The sequence below is a fragment of the Alligator mississippiensis genome, chromosome 9 (genome assembly GCF_030867095.1).
Source record: "Alligator mississippiensis isolate rAllMis1 chromosome 9, rAllMis1, whole genome shotgun sequence".
Taxonomy (NCBI): Eukaryota; Metazoa; Chordata; order Crocodylia; family Alligatoridae; genus Alligator; species Alligator mississippiensis.
Genome location: NC_081832.1, coordinates 35,975,278 through 35,991,353, shown reverse-complemented (window position 1 = coordinate 35,991,353; position 16,076 = coordinate 35,975,278).

Sequence of the window (16,076 nt, the reverse complement as noted above, 5' to 3'; positions counted from 1 at the left end):
CGCCTGCATCAGAGAGGTCAACCTGCAGCTCAGGAGTTGGTGCCATAGTGCAGGATTTGGCTTCCTGGACCACGACCCACACTTCCTGGCAAGGGACTTCCTGGGGCGTGATGGACTTCACCTCTCAACGGAAGGTAAAAGTCTTTTCTCCAACAGGTTGGCTGATCTCCTACATCAGGCTTTAAACTAGCTCAGACGGGGGACGGGGAGGCAGAAGAAGGAGAACATCAGGAACGTGCAATACATGGGATGTCCAGCAGTACAGCACAGGTAAGCAATAAGCAGGTAAGCAATAAGGAGCCCATTGGGCATCAAAGCCAGGGGGCAACAAAGGCGCCAGTCACAGGGCTCAAGTGTCTATACACTAATGCTAGGAGCATGGGGAACAAGCAGGATGAACTAGCACTCCTGCTTGCAGAAAACACTTATGACTTAGTGGGGTTAACAGAAACCTGGTGGGACTCTACCCATGACTGGGTGGTACACATTGAGAGCTATAAGCTGTACAGAAAGGATAGAGTGGGGAGGAGAGGGGAGGGGTTGCGCTCTATGTCAAGGAGCGTTCTACATCCACCCTTATCAAAATGGAATTGGAGGAGGAGAAAGAAGGATTGTGGGACACATGGAGGTCAAGGGGAAAGGGATTTGGTGGTAGGGATCTGCTACAGACACCCACACCAAGGGGAAGAACTAGATTTGGAACTCCTGAGGCAGCTGTCAGAGACCATAAAGACTAGAGAAGCAGTAGTCATGGGGGACCTAAACTACCCTGACATCTGCTGGGAGACGCAGACAGCAAATTCCCACCATTCATGCAGGTTCCTATCCTGTGTACAGGACCTCCACCTGATGCAGGAGGTACATGGTCCCACTAGGGGGAATGCCTTACTGGACCTGGTATTGGCAACAGGGTAGGGGACATGGTAGGGGACCTACAGATCAGTAGTCACCTGGGGGACAGTGACTATCCAAATAATAGAATTCATCATAAGGCACAGAGTGGGTAAGGTAACTAGTAGGGTGGAAGTGCTAGACTTCAGGAAGGCTGACTTCAGCGAGCTCAGGCGTTTAGTCAATGACGCACTGCAGAGTAAGAGATTTGGTGAGATGGAAGCCCAGGAAGGGTGGCTGTGCCTTAAGGAAACGATCCTTCGGGCACATAGGGACACGATCCCGATGCAGGAGAAAAGGGGGAAAGGGGCCAAGAGGCTTCCCTGGCTGACCAGAGAAATCCAGAGCAGCTTAAGAGCAGAAAGGGAGGCATATAAGCAGTGAAAACAGGAAGAGATTACTAAAGAGGAGTATACCTCCTCAGCTCGCAGTTGTAGGGAGGCAGTTAGAAAAGCCAAAGCTACCATGGAACTGAGGATGGCATCCCAAGTTAAGGATAACAAAAAATTGTTTTTCAGATATAAAGGGAGTAAAAGAAAGGCCCAGGGCAGAATAGGACCACTACTGAATGGGCAAAAGCAATTGGTGACAGACAGGGGGGACAAGGCTGAACTCCTCAATGAGTTCTTTGCCTCAGTGTTCCTAAACGAGGGGCAAGACAAGTCTCACAATGGGATTGTAGAGAGGCAACAAGCCCTATGAGGAGAGACTAGGGCACCTGGACCTCTTCAGCCTCCACAAGAAAAGGTTGAGAGGCAGCCTTGTGGCTGCCTACAAATTCATCATGGGGGTGCAGAAGGGAATTGGTGAGGCTCTACTCACCAAGGCGCCCCTGGGGGTCACAAGAAATAATGGCCATAAGCTAGCAGAGAGCAGATTTAGACTGGACATTAGGAGCACTTCTTCACAGAGTGGCCAAAATCTGGAATGGGCTCCCAAGGGAGGTGGTGCTCTCCCCTACCCTGGGGGTCTTCAAAAGGAGGTTAGATAACCATCTGGCTGGGGTCATCTGAACCCAGCACTCTTTCCTGCCTATGCAGGGGGTCAAACTTGATGATCTATTGAGGTCCCTTCCAACCCTAACATCTATAAATCTGTGACTCACCGGGGTGAGCCCCAGGGCCTCTGTATCCCCCAAATCATCAGAGCGAGGAGGCTGCATTGCCAGGCCTTCCTTTGGGTAGGCCAAGGCCTCAGCCTCAGTGCCCATGGTTTCAGGGAGTAGGCCTTGGTCGGCAGAATGAGGAGCTTCTTCCATGGGCTCCTGTTCAGGACTATCTGGCAGCCCTCAAACTTCTTCCATGGGAATTGCCCCTTTGATCTTTCCTGGTGGTGGGGTGTCAGGCACAGCTGGGGAGGCCCCTGGAGGCTGCGCTGCTCCTTCCTCCCCGTGTGGTGGTCTTGGGAGGGGGAGAGGAGCCCTCCAAGTCAGAGGGCTTCAGCTGCGCCTGGGCCTTCCTCTTGCCTTCATGCCCAGAGGGGACCTGCACCCACTCAGCCATGGGGTGGTCCTCAGGTAGACAGGCTCCAGTAGGAGAAGGTGAGGGTTGGAGGATGTGGGGCAGCCACAACAGGGGCATGACTAGGGACAGGGGGGCCCTGCTCCCTCTTTTCCTCGGTTACTACTGCCCTCCCCAGGACTTTGCCAAACTTGGCTGGGGGGCAGGGTCCCTTGAGCTCACAGGGAGGCTCATAGTTGTGGCTGGGATTCCAGCGGGGATCTGAGGGGGGAGGGGTGCCGGTGGTAAGGGCACCCCTCTTGCCAGTGGGACCTGTGGATGCCCTCCCTGCCTGATCCATGGGGCACTTGTGATGCAAGTGCCCCAGGGCACAGCACTGGAAACACCACAGGTCCCCCAGTGTATAGAAAATCCTCACCAGGACCCACTGATAAGGAATTTCCAGGCACCCCTGAGCCTCCAGCTGTGCTCCCATTGCCAGCTGGATCATAACCTGGTGACAGAAAAAACACATGTGGAGGAGGCCGGGGTCTTGGCACCCCAGTGAGAGGTCCACGACTGGGGAGATAACTCTCCCCAGAGTTTGGAGCTGGGCCCACTTGGGGATATATAGGGAGGGATAGAGCTGAGGACCACCCTGGTTCCCAGCTCTTCTAGAGGCTCAAGGGGGACATATTCACCCTCCACCACAAGCCCCCTCTCCACCACCTTTTGTGCAGTGGCCTCCAAGGCAAGGAAAAAGATCCCCTTGCCATGGAAGTGCAAGGCTGCCATGATTTTGGGGGCCCCCACTACCTGAGCTAGGGCCTGCACCCAGGTCTCAAAGTGCAGGTTCTCCTGCTTGGGCAGTTGGCACTTCACCCCATGCCTGCAGGTGAGTGCCAGAAAGGGGGCCCCGCTGCCCAAGCTGGAAGGGCCAGCAGTGGAGTGTTCAGGCCCCCTGGCTTTGGATCTCCCCACAACTGCCTGTGCATAGATGTGGTTCCCCCCTGGGGGGCCACGTTGGTGGGGCTGGGGCTAGGGACAGGCTGAGCGGGAGTGCTGGCTGGTGTAGTGCACCTGGTCCCTTCAGTTGGTGGTGGTCTAGGCTTGGGGGCAGGGCCCTTGCCCTTCCCACCCCCAGCTGTGGAGGAGGCTGAAGAGGAGCCCTTCCCACTGCCCTTGGCCTTGGTCCCTGATGATGGGAGAGGGGGCTTGGGAACCTCTTCAGGGGGGCCTGGCCAAGAGAGACCCCCTGGCCCTGGTGGCTCCCTACCAGAGTCCCATTTGCCCCTGCAGCAGAGGTTGTAGGCTTTTCCACCCCTGGAGGAGGTTGGCCGGACTCTGCCTCTGGGGTGGGGATGCAGGGGCATGCATCCCCTTGGGGGCTTGGCTGGGGTCTGCCCCCTAATTAGGGGCTGCAGGAAGCTCTGTGGGGGCATCTGACCCCCCAGAAGGTTCCTGCCCTGCCATTGTTTCACATGAGTGCAGGGAAGGCAATAAAGAAAAACAAAATATCAAGTGGGGCTGATGAATCTAGCAGGGGCAGGCTGGGGTTGTGGGGGAAAAGGCAGGTAGGGAGGAAGGGGGTTGAAGCTCCCTGAGCTACAGCCCCACAGGAAAAAGGGGAACACACACACACACACACACACACACACACACACACACACACACACACACACACGCTGGGGAAACTCAAGCTGGCTTACTCAGCCACACAACAAACACCAGGGGAGGGGGAGTGGACCACAGAACTTACCACACAAGGGCAAGAACACAGAGGAGGCTGCTGCTGAGGCAGATATAAAAGATAGCTGGAGTGGTGGAGGGGCTTTGTTTGTTGAAGATCTGTCCAGAAGCCCCTCAGGCATCCAGCCAGGCACTCAGCAGCAGAGCAGTAGGCAGGAAGACAAAGCAGGATCAGATGCAGTGAGGTAGCTGTGGGGGAGAGCAGGAGCAGTCAGTCAATTAGGAAATAATCCAGTGCAGGTGTGGTGTCAGGTGGTACAAGGTGGTGCAGCAGGGAATCTCCCTCTCTCCTCAGTTTCATTTCATATTTCATATTAGTTTGGAGTTCAATAAAGTCTTTCTGATAAATGGTTTGGATACCTTTTCTGATAATGGGGTCTGGAGGTTGAGGCATTAGTGGTTTTAGTCATCCTCAATGCAGTATTGTGGGTGCAGGACATGAGGGATGGGTTTGGGGTGGGTGGAGGTGTTCAGTCAGGCAGGCGCCTGAAGGAGAAAGGAGTTTTAGCAGAAGACTGGGGGGGGGGGGGGGGGGGAGAGGGGGCAAGGTGACTGTGGGGACTGGAATGCACACAGGCAATGCATGAAAAAAATGTCTCTCTCTCTCTACGCAGCCCAAGTGTGAAGCCGAAGTTTCTTAAGTTCTAAAATACAAAGAAAAAAAGAGGGAGCCTCGATACCAGAGGCAGGTAATTAAAGCAGATGGATTGTACTAATGGGAGATGCAGGAAACCAGAATTGACATGCAAATATGGTAACTGATATGATAATGGCACTGACAATGGCAAGGGCGCTGTCCGATTTAATGTCTTCCTCCAAAAGGCAGGGATAGCTTCATCCAGCCCTACAAATTCATCCACTCTCAGGGGCCTCAGTGAGTCAGACAGGATATTCTTTGATGCCCTTGACAGGTTGGAAATGACACCACACATTCTGAAAGAGAAATGTTTCCTGATGATCAATGCAGGGTATGAAGTGTTAAACCTCTTGATGGAATTTTGCAGGAGCTTTTTATCCTCAAAGCGGACAGTGATGAGAGAAATCTTAGCAGTTATGGAGGCACTTGAACAAGAGGAAATGTGACATCTGGAGACTATCAGAGACTTATGTCTAAACTTGGAGGAAAACAATGGACAGCTATGGGGAAATGAAACTATGTCTGACTTGTCAGAATCATGAAAAAATAACTCTTCTGATGAGGACACTGTCAAAGGACTGTCAAAGGAAAAATTTAGCTATTTTGCAATTTAGCTCTAAGGATGCGATGATGACTGTATGAAAATAAAAAACAAATTTGCTCAAACAAAAGAGTGTGGTCACTAATTTGTCATGCTTTGGGCTAGTGGGTGGTTTCCCCTGGAAATTGTCCTGGATGAGAGGGCAGTACACATTAGTGGGGAAAAATGGGTATGCCTGGGGGTCAGAGGTGGGGAGGGTTAGGCTGCAGATCAATGCCCACTAAAGAATTGTTAAGCTGTCTTAAGTGTTTCCATGGTTTCCAATTGTGTTCCCTGAGGCAAAATGGCAAGCATCCTTACAGTTAGGTACATGAGGAATGATTAGGCATGGACAAACAGATTTAAAAATAAACCTAATTGCTGCCATGCCCCAAAATTAACTACACCAGTACATTTCTCAGGGAGAGCACCCAAAAATGCTTCACTGATTGGCAGAAAAATTGTACTTATGCTTATGCTGGCTGCTGACTGTGCAGGGGGAGTATTTATGGAACTGCAAACAAAAAAAGCAACCCCATCTCACTTCATGTCCCCCCATCTCCCATCATGTCCTCTGTCTCCCCCATATCCCCCCATCTCTCCACATGTCACCCCATGCACCCCATGTCTCATACCATATGTTGGCCACTCGTAAGGGCTTATGCTGCCTGCCATCTAACCCAATGTCCCATCCCACTGTCTCACCTCATGTCATCCCATGCCTTAACCTATTTCCCCAAAATTGACAAAGCTAGTAAATTTGTCAGAGAAATCACCCAAAAATGAATCACAGGATGAATGGCAGAAAATTTGGGATGGGTGGGAGGATTCTAACTGAAAGCCACCTGAAAAAAATAATCACAAAATACATTCCTAAACTGTCCCTACTGTAATTTGGTAGTAGGACGTCAGGAGGGTAAAATTGTTATGAGATGCCCTCTAGGGTCTTTTACTAGTAATAGTACATGAACCAATTATGAGTGCTAAATGGATTACATAGACATAGACATTTGGGCTAGAAGGGACCTCGGAGGATCATTGAGTCCAGCCCCCCTGACCCATGGGCAGGAAGTCAGCAGGGATCATAGGATCCCAGCAAGATAAGCATCCAAATGTGTCTTGAAAGCATTCAAAGTGGGTGCTTGAACCACCTCCGGCAGCAGTTTATTCCAAACCTTGGGGGCTCAGACGGTAAAGAAGTTCTTTCTTTTGTCCAGCCTGAAATGGCCTTAGAGGAGTTTATGACTGTTCGACCTTGTCATCCCTTGGGGCACCCTGGTGAACAGACATTCCCCCAGGTCCTGGTGAACACTCCTGATAAACTTATAGGTGGCTACCAGATTGCCCCTGAGCCTGCACTTTTCCAGGCTGAAGAGTCCCATGGCTCTCAGCCTCTCATTGTAAGGTCTGTTTTCCTGACCTCTGATCACGCACGTGGCTTTTCTCTGCACTCTCTCAAGCTTCTCCACATCCTTTTTGAATTGTGGAGCCCAAAATTGGATGCAGTACTCCAGCTGCAGCCTCACCAAGGCCAAGTACAACGGGAGAATGACGTCCCGGGATTTGCTTTGGAAGCATCTATGGATGCAAGCCAGGGTTTTGCTCGCTTTACTAGCTGCAGCATCACACTAAAGGCTCATGTTCATCACATACATGTTATGTGCAAAATAGTAAGGGGAATCATTGTGGTACATTGCAAAAACGAAATAAAACCAGAGCATATCTTTAGATAGAAAAACCTGATAACTTGTACAAACATCCCTAGTGAGAAGATTCTTCCTAATATCCAACCTAAACTACCCTTGCTACAACGTGAACCCATTGCTCCTTGTTTTGTCATCTGCCTTCACTGAGAACAGCCCAGCTCCATCCTCTTTTGAACCCCTTTTCAGGTAGTTGAAGGCTGACATTTAGGCCTGTGCAAGTCAGCAGTGATCCGATTTGGCTTCGGATCCAGCCGCTTTGGATGCCACGTATCCAATCTGGAGCTCTGGACTGGGTTTCTGCTTTGATCCGGCTGAAGCAGCTCCAAAGCTTCGGAGCAGCCTCAGAGAGCCGGCCATAGGGTATAATGGGGAATCAATTAAATATCTATAACTTTGTTGTTTTGTCTCTGATTTGGATGAAACTTTCAGGGGTGGCAGCCTCTGCTGAGAGCATGAAGTCTACAAAGTTTCAAGAAGATCAGTGCAGAAGTTTGGAGGGGAACTGCACCCCAAATTTCTGAAAGCAAAACTCATGTCACATCTATATGTTACAACACAGGGGGGGTGAATACTGCAGAGATGGTAGCCCCTGGTGAGGCCACAAAGCCTGCCAATTTTCAAGAAGATCGGTGCAGAGGTTTAGGGGGAACTGTACCTCAAGCTGCTGACAGGCAAAACTCGTGACATAGATGAACCTGTGTGTGTCAAGGTGCAATGGGCTGAAAACTGCAGGGATGGTGGACCCTGCTCAGGCCACAAAGCCCGCCAAGTTTCAAGGAGATAAGTGCAAGGGTTTGGGGGGAACTGCACCTCAAGCTGCGAATAAGCAAAACTCATGACATGGGTGACGCTGCGTGTGTTAAGGTGCATCAGGGTGAAAGCTGCAGGGATAGTAGCCCCTGCTGCAGCCACAAAGCCTGCCAGCTGTTAAGGAGATGGGTCCAGGGGGGTTCTGGGGCCCTGCACCTCTAGCTGCTGACAAACAAAACTCGTGTCATGGGTGCTTGTGCAACTGACTGTGTCTGTCTTGGGGCAGTTGATTGTCTGTATTGATTCCTTCCTCTCCTTAGTCTCTGGTTTTGTGGGTGTTAATTGACGCTAATTAACTGGTTATATTAGCTAGCTACTGTGTATTGGACTGGTCTCTTAGGCAATCATGATTGATTGGTAACTGGTAACACAGTAGCTTAGCAGCCAGGCCTGCAGTAGTTCCCTCCCCCACCCCACCCCTGTGCCCCAAGACAGGCAAAACTTGTGACATGGGTGCTTGTGCAGCAGTGTCTGTCAGTAGCCAGAGGTGCAGGGCCCCAGAATCCCCCTACACTAATCTCAACAGCTGGCAGGCACGGTGGCCGCAGCAGAGGCTACTGTCCCTGCAGCTTTCACCCTGCTGTGCCTTAACACACAGTGTCACCCATGTCACGAATTTTGCTTGTCTGCAGCTTCAGGTGCACTTCCCCCCAAACTCCTGCACTGATCTTCTTGAAACTTGGCAGGCTTTGTGGCCTCACCAGGGGCTACCATCTCTGCAGTTTTCACCTCCTTGTGGTGTAACACATAGATGTGACATGAGTTTCACTTTCAAGAATTTGGGGTGAAGTGTACCCTGAATCTGTGCACCAATCTTTTTGAAACTTGGCAGGCTTCATGCTCTCTACAGAAGCTATAATTTCTGCAAATTTAATCCAAATTGGACAAAAAACAACAAAGTTATAGATATTTAATTTTTCCCCATTATACCCTATGGCCGGATCTCCGAAGTGAATCCGAAGTTTTTCCGAAGCGCTTTGGAAGCTCCAAACTGCTTCAGAAAGCCTAACGAAGCCAGTGCTTTGATCCAGACATGCTGCTTCAGCATCTGAAGCTTCTCCACATCTGAAGCACGGTCCAAAGCCTCACACAGCCCTACTGACATTAAATTTCCTCTCAGTCTTCTCTTCTCTAGACTAAATAAGCCCAGCTCTCTTGGCCTGTCCTCATAAGTTATGTGCCCTGGCCTTCTCAACATTTGTGTTGCCCTCTGCTGGACTTTTTCCAATGTGTACACATTTTTTCTGTAGTGGGGGCCCCACAACTGGACATGGTGGGTTCAAAAGAGGATGGAACTGGACTGTTCTCAGTGGTCACAGAAAGCACTCCAGGGCACTCTCTTTAGGTAGCCAAGCAGTACTTAATTCCTTGATGGAACCAGGGGCAGATTATGGGGTGATGGTGCCTCTGTCAGATAGCGTGCCCCTTGGGGAGGCATAGGGAGAGGCAGCAATGCTAGGCAGGGCCATGCAGGGCAGGGGCGGAGGTGGATAGAGGCTGCAGCCCTATGGGCTCCAGGGTGCCCTCCCTGCCATTAGGCTCCTAAGTGACTCTTCATTCCTTGATGGAACCAGGGGCAGATCATGGGGTGACATGCATGGGTTCAACTGACCAGGGTGTTGGTGCCATTGATGACAGGATGGCTGGGCTGCTACACCCTGGTGTCTGAAGATACACATTACACACAAATATGTAAAACTTGCAGGCATTTCTCTCCTATCTGCAAACTGAAGCAACATCTGGTGGACAAAGGGACTCACTACCCAAAAAAATGCAGTGGCATCTGGTGGACAAAGAGGCTCATCATTTGGTGAATTTCCATGTACATGTGACAGATTAATGGATGCATCATTTTAATCTGTGTCAATGCAAGCTAAAATACCTTGGGATATGTTTTACTTTGAATCACAAAAAGGACATTTAAATTGCAAAAAAAATCCTCTACATATTAAGTGTAACTCAGTTAAATCGCAAAAAAGGCAATTTTTGTCATGTGCAAGTGCCTTACATGGCTCCAAGGTCTCTTTTCTAAGTCATAACAGCTGGTTCAGAACCAAGTATTGTGTACATCTAGTTGAGGATATTTTCCCCGTGGCCATTACTTCGCAGTAGTTTACACTGAAGTACATCTGCTATTATTTGCCCACTTACTTAACTTGGTGAAATCTTTCTGCACCTCTTCTCCATTGGCTTGGGACTTGATTACCTGGAAACATTTGGTAGAATCTGAAAATTTGGGAATTTCACTGTGTGCCCCCCGATTTCCATATCATTGATGACAATGTTAACCAAAATTAGGTCCAGCATGAATCCTTGCACAATCCCACTGCTGACCTCACTCCATCCTGAAAAGTGACCATTTAGTCCTACCCATAGCTTCCTGTCATTTAACCAGCTTTTAGTCTACAAAATAAGCTTCCAGTAATGCAGTTTTTCTAAAAGCCTTTGGTGAGGGACCTTGTCAAAAGCTTTTTGAAAGTATCAATATATTATGTCAACTGGGTTCTCCTTGTTGATGTGCTGGTTAACACGCTCAAAAAACTCCAGCAGATTGGTGAGGCAGCATTTCTCTCTCTAAAAAAAAGGCTGACTTTCTAACAGCAGATCATATTTGTCCATGTGACTGCTGATTTTATTCTTTATTATAGATTCTGCCAACTTGCCATTAATTCTTTATTATAGATAATAATTAATTCTAATAATAATATATAATCATATAATAATAATATATAATATAATAATATAATAATAATATAATATTATTGTAGCATGTCATCATCATCAATCATCATCATCAATAATATATACATTATTATATCATGCAATAATAATATTATAATAATATAATATTATATAAATATGATAATAATAATAATTAATTCTTGCCATTAATTCTTTATTATAGATTCTGCTCACTTGCCAGTGAGACTCACTGGTCTGTAGTTCCCAGGATCACTTTTGGAGCCCTTTTTGAAGACTGTTATGTTGACAACCCACCAGTCCTCTGGCACAGAGGCCATTTATAACAATAGGTTACTTACTACTGCCAGCAGTTCTGCAATTTCACCTTTGAGTTCCTTCAGAACTCTTTGGTGAATGCCTTCTGGTTTTGGTGACTTATAGGGCTGTGTGAAACAGCATCATTCCACTTTGACTTCCTTTCCAATGTTTCGATGGAACAGTGTTTTGTATTGAGTTTTGCTTAATTTCGAAAGCACTGTACCATTTTGTTTCATCAAAAATGTTTTGATGTTTCAATGCTGTTTCAATGTTTTGCCCACCCAGTGCCAGGAAGATCAGTGCTGCTTCTGGCCCCAGGCAGCAGGACCAGCCTCCTGTCATCCAGCAGGCAAATCAGGGGCCCGCACCCCCAGGAGCAGTCTGGCACAGCACCCGCAGCCCTTGTAGGGGTGCGGGCAGCTCTCATGTGTCTGCTGGCTGACAGGAGGCTGGTGCTGCTGGCTGGGGCCAGTGGCAGGCAGGCTCAGGGCAAATCAGCTCATGCAGGGACCCACCACCACCCTGGGATCAGGGCAGGAATGGGTCACCACATGAGCTGATTTGCCTTAGCCCTACACCCTCCTTGGGCCAGCTCCAATACAGGGCCTGGGGCTCATGTGGGGACCCAGTGCCACTCCAATCTTCCCAGCACTGGGTGCAGAATAGCCTATGGGTGAAACGTTGAAACAGCATCAAAACAGCAAAGCAGGTTTCTGGACAACACCAAGTTATGGGGAAGTGTGGTCATGCTTGAAGATGGACTGCAGATACAGGTGGACCTAGACAGGCTGGAAAGTTGAGAAGATCAAAACCAGATGAAGTTCAATATTGAGAAGTGTGAAGTGCTCCATCTGGGGACAAACAACCCCCAACATACTTACAGGCTCAGTGGCACCAAACTGATTAGCACCATGACTGAAAGGGACCTAGGGGTAATAATAGACCATAGTATAAACATTAGTGCTGTGTGAAACAGCACTGTTCCACTTCAACTTCCATTTCAACGTTCCGATGGAACAGTATTTCATTTCGAGTTTCGTTTCATTTCAAAAGCACTGTTCTGTTTCATTTCATTGAAACTGTTTTGCTGTTTTGATGCTGTTTCAACTTTTTGCCCATTCTGCACCCAGCACCGGAAAGATCAGTGCTGCCACTGGCCCCAGCCAGAAGCACCAGCCTCCAGTGATCTGGCAGGAAGATTGGGGCCCGCATGTCTGGAGGAGTCTGGCACAGCCCTGCATCCCTCCGGGGGAAGTGGATGGGCCCTGATCTGCCTACCATATGACCGGAGTCTGCTGCTGCTGGCTGAAGCCAGTAAGCCCAGCTCCAAAACTCAAAATATTTTGAGACTTTCAAAATGTTTTGAGTGCCCTTGTTTCATTTCAAAGCTGTTTTGAAGGCTTTTGTTTAATTTTGATTCTGCTGTTTCAAGCTCAAAACACATTGAAACAGCTTCAAAACGAAACACTGGGCTAAATTTAGCATAGCCCTAGTGACTTATCAGTATTTAAGGAATCAGTTTTTTCTAAAACTTCTTTTGTCACTTCAGTGTGGTTCAGCTCTTTAGACCTATCTTCTAGGAAGGATTGATCCAGCATGGAAATTTCTCCAGTACCTCTGCAGTGAAAACTTATGCAAATAATTAATTCATTTTTTCTTCTATGGCATTATAATCCCTGAGTGTACCTTTTACATCTTGGCCAAGTAATTGTCCCACCAATTCTCTCACTGGCTTCATGCTTCTGATGTATTTTTTTAATGTTTTTATGATTAACTTTAGCATCTTTTCCTAGATGTTTTTCAAATTCTTTTTTGGCCTGCCTTATTTCTCTTTTACACTTAATCTGCTGGCCTTTTGCATTTTTGATGGTTCCTTTTAACTTCTTTATTGTTGTGTAATTTCTGTTCCTAAAATTGTACATCAGTGTGAGGGATTTTTTGGCTTTTTTCAGATTCTTTACTCCCTCTAGGATGTTGAATGGTATTGTCTTATGGTCACTATTACAGAGTAGTTTACCTACAGATACCTCTTGAGATAGGTCCTGTGTGTTACTCCAGATTAGATCTAGAATTGCTTCTCTTCTTGTGGGTTCCAAGACAAGTTGTTCTAGAAAACAGTTGTTAATTATATCCAGAAATGTTATATCTACAGCTCACCCTGTTGAGGTGTTTACCCCGTCTAAATGAGGGTAGTTGAATTCTCCTATTATTATTGTTTGTCCCATTTTATCAGCTTCTTTACTCTTCCTAAGCATTTCATAATCACCTTTACCTTCCCGATTAGCAGGGAACCTGGTTTTCTCTATTTAAAAATAGCAAATTCTCTGACTGAAAACAAATTGCAAATTCTCTGATTAAAAAACCCCAAATCCACATTTCTCTATGATTAAAATGAAACACCACTATATATATATATATAGGTGTCAGTTTAACACAATGTTTTTTTGATCTATTTACAATTTGAAAGCAATTTGAAAACCTACCAGTGCCTCTATCCTTATAATAAAATAAATTCTAAATACCTATACATTTTAGCTTTTGAATTTGGGTTTTTTATCATGGAAAATCTAAGATCCCCCTGCCCTCTTCACTCACCAGGACATGGGTCTAGCTGCCACTTTCCTCCCTTGACTGCTTTGTGGCACTAAGCAGCCCTGATATGCTGGTGCCCTGCCCCTACTTCTTCCCCTCACTCCCAACCCACAGCCCCCTGGCCCTGCTGGTGTTCCTCACTCCCCACCCACAGCTAGGCTTACCATATTTCCAGATCCAAAAAAGAGGACACCTGCCAGGGGTGGGGAAGGAGGGGGAATATGATGGGGGGGTGTGACATGCCGCTGCTTTACCCCTGCCCATTCTGTTGCCCCTCACTGACAAGCCACAGCCCCCCCTCCCCAGCCCTGCTGCTGCCTCTCACTCCCAGCTCACTGATCCCAGCCCTGCCAGTGCACCTCACTCCCAAAAAGCAGTACACTGCCCCTCCACCTCTCTGCTGGTTCCCCTCACTCCTGACTGTAGCCCCCTGGTGCTGCCAGTGCCCCACACACCCAACCCACAGTCACCTGTCCCCCCTGTGCCCCTCAATCCTGATCCACAGCACCCTGCCCCCTCTCAGCCCTACCAGTGCCCTTTATTCCTGACCTGCAGCAGCCTCCCCCCCCCCCCATAGGCCCAGGGTGCCCCTTAGTCCCAACCCACAGCCTCCTACACCCCCAGCCCTGCTAGTACCACTTATTCCAGCTGGCAGCCCCCTGCTCCCTCAGCTCTGCTTGTGCCTCTCACTCCTGACCCTCTGTGCTCCACTCCTTGCTGCCTCTGATGGCCCTCCCCCTCCTCCCACCAAAGCAAAATTGCAAACTCAGCTCCCAATCATGCATGTGTAACGCTAGAAATTCTGGGAATTGTAGTTCTATCTAGTGACAGCCATAGTGAAAATGAATTGGGGGAGGAAATGCCAGACATTTTGCCTGCATTTAAAAAACCTACCCAGACGCAGCACAAGGAGCCAAAAAAGAGGACACGTCCAGGAAAACCTGGATGTATGGTAACCCTACACAGGCCCCTGGCCCTAACGGTGCCCCTCACTCCCCAACCACAGGCTCCTGGCTCTGGTGGTGCCCCTCACTCCCCACCTACAGCTCCCTGCACACAGGGCCAGGGGCTCAGGTCCACAGCCCCCTGCTCCCTCCCCCCAATAGAATCTGTGCCCTGGCTGCTGCCCATGGGAGGCAGCAGCTGCTGTGGCCTGAGCAGAGTGCAAAGCCTGGCTCCCTTTCCCCACCAAGTGGAGTAGAGCCCTTGTGTGGGGTGGACGTAGTTTGGGGGCTGTGGACTTGGGTCTCCCTGCCCTGCTGCCTTCCCCCCAATGCCTCTGCAGCCCAGTGGGTGGAATCTGGTGCAGCAGAGTGGGGCAGGAAGGCTCAGTGGCACTGCTGGGAGCCCCATGTCATCATGGCAAGGTGCTCCCTGCCCGCCCAGCAGCAGCAGGGGTGGTGACATTGAGTTGTGCTCCCTGCTACTGCTGGGAAGGCAGGGAGTGTCTTGCCATGGCAGTGTGGGGCTCCCAGCGGTGACACTGAGCTTCCCCACCACACCCCACTCTGCCCTGCCCTGCCCTGCCCTGCCCTGCCCTGCCACACTGGTTCCTGCCCCCCATGCCCTCCACAGGAGTGTGCACAGTGGCAGGGAGCCAGCCCCCCTGTCATCCCCTGGATGAGCTGCCCACAGCTCCATTCCACTCCCCACCTGAGCCCTGTAGCCGCACTTACTGGCACCACGCCCCATGTACCACCTCTTCTGGGCAGCATACTTAGCCTCAGCCCCAGCCCCAGCCCCAGCCTCAGCCCCAGCCCTGCCCAACTCCCTCCCTTCCTGACTATGTGGTCCTCAATCTCCGCCCCTCCACCCACAGATTTACCTGTGGGGAGCTGCTCTCATGCTGCCTGGCTGCCACGTGCATAGGTACACGTGCTCGTGCATGTGGCACCCCCTGCCTGATCACTTCCTTTAGACCCTTGCAGGCTGGAACTCTGCCAGCCTGCAAGGGGAAACCTATTTCCTGCATTTTTCTTCTTAAAAAGAGAAAATCCATGTTTTACTATGTTTTTCTCGGGTGAGCAGAAAACCCAGATCCCTGCTGATCAAGTATTTAGTAGTACCATCCTACTACTACCATTTCTAGTACTAGGATTTTGCTCTGGCATTCCTTTTGCAGGTGAGCTGCTGCTCCTTGTATGCAATAGTTATTGGACAAAGCAAACAGTGTAGTGGGGAAGTATATACCAATTTTAAGCAATAGCCCAGGCCACTCTTTCCAGGGCAGCATCCATCTCACTGAACCACACATCCTCTGGCTTGTCCTCTTCTTCGAAGCCTTAATTATCTTCCTCTTGTGGTTACTTGCTTCTAAAAATCACAGGAAATGCATGATCTGTGGTGAGAGGATTGTGCTAGAAAAAGAGGTGGAAATGTAAACACAGTCTGAGGGGTGGCCTAGACCCCAGGTCTCTGGTTTCCTGAGTAAGTGCCTTAACCACTTAGGTAGTGGGGCAGAAAAGAAGGAGTGCCCTCCTTCTCTGTGTGACACCCAGTAATCATGATTTCCTGGAAAGTCCTATTTTTGGGACCTAGATGTAGGTATCTGTCTAAAATAAGCAAATATGCATTGCTATGTAGCTCCCAGCCAGTATGTAGCCAACTGAGCACGTACATTTGGTACACCAAATTACACATCCACATTGCAGGAAAAGTTGAATTACTACCTG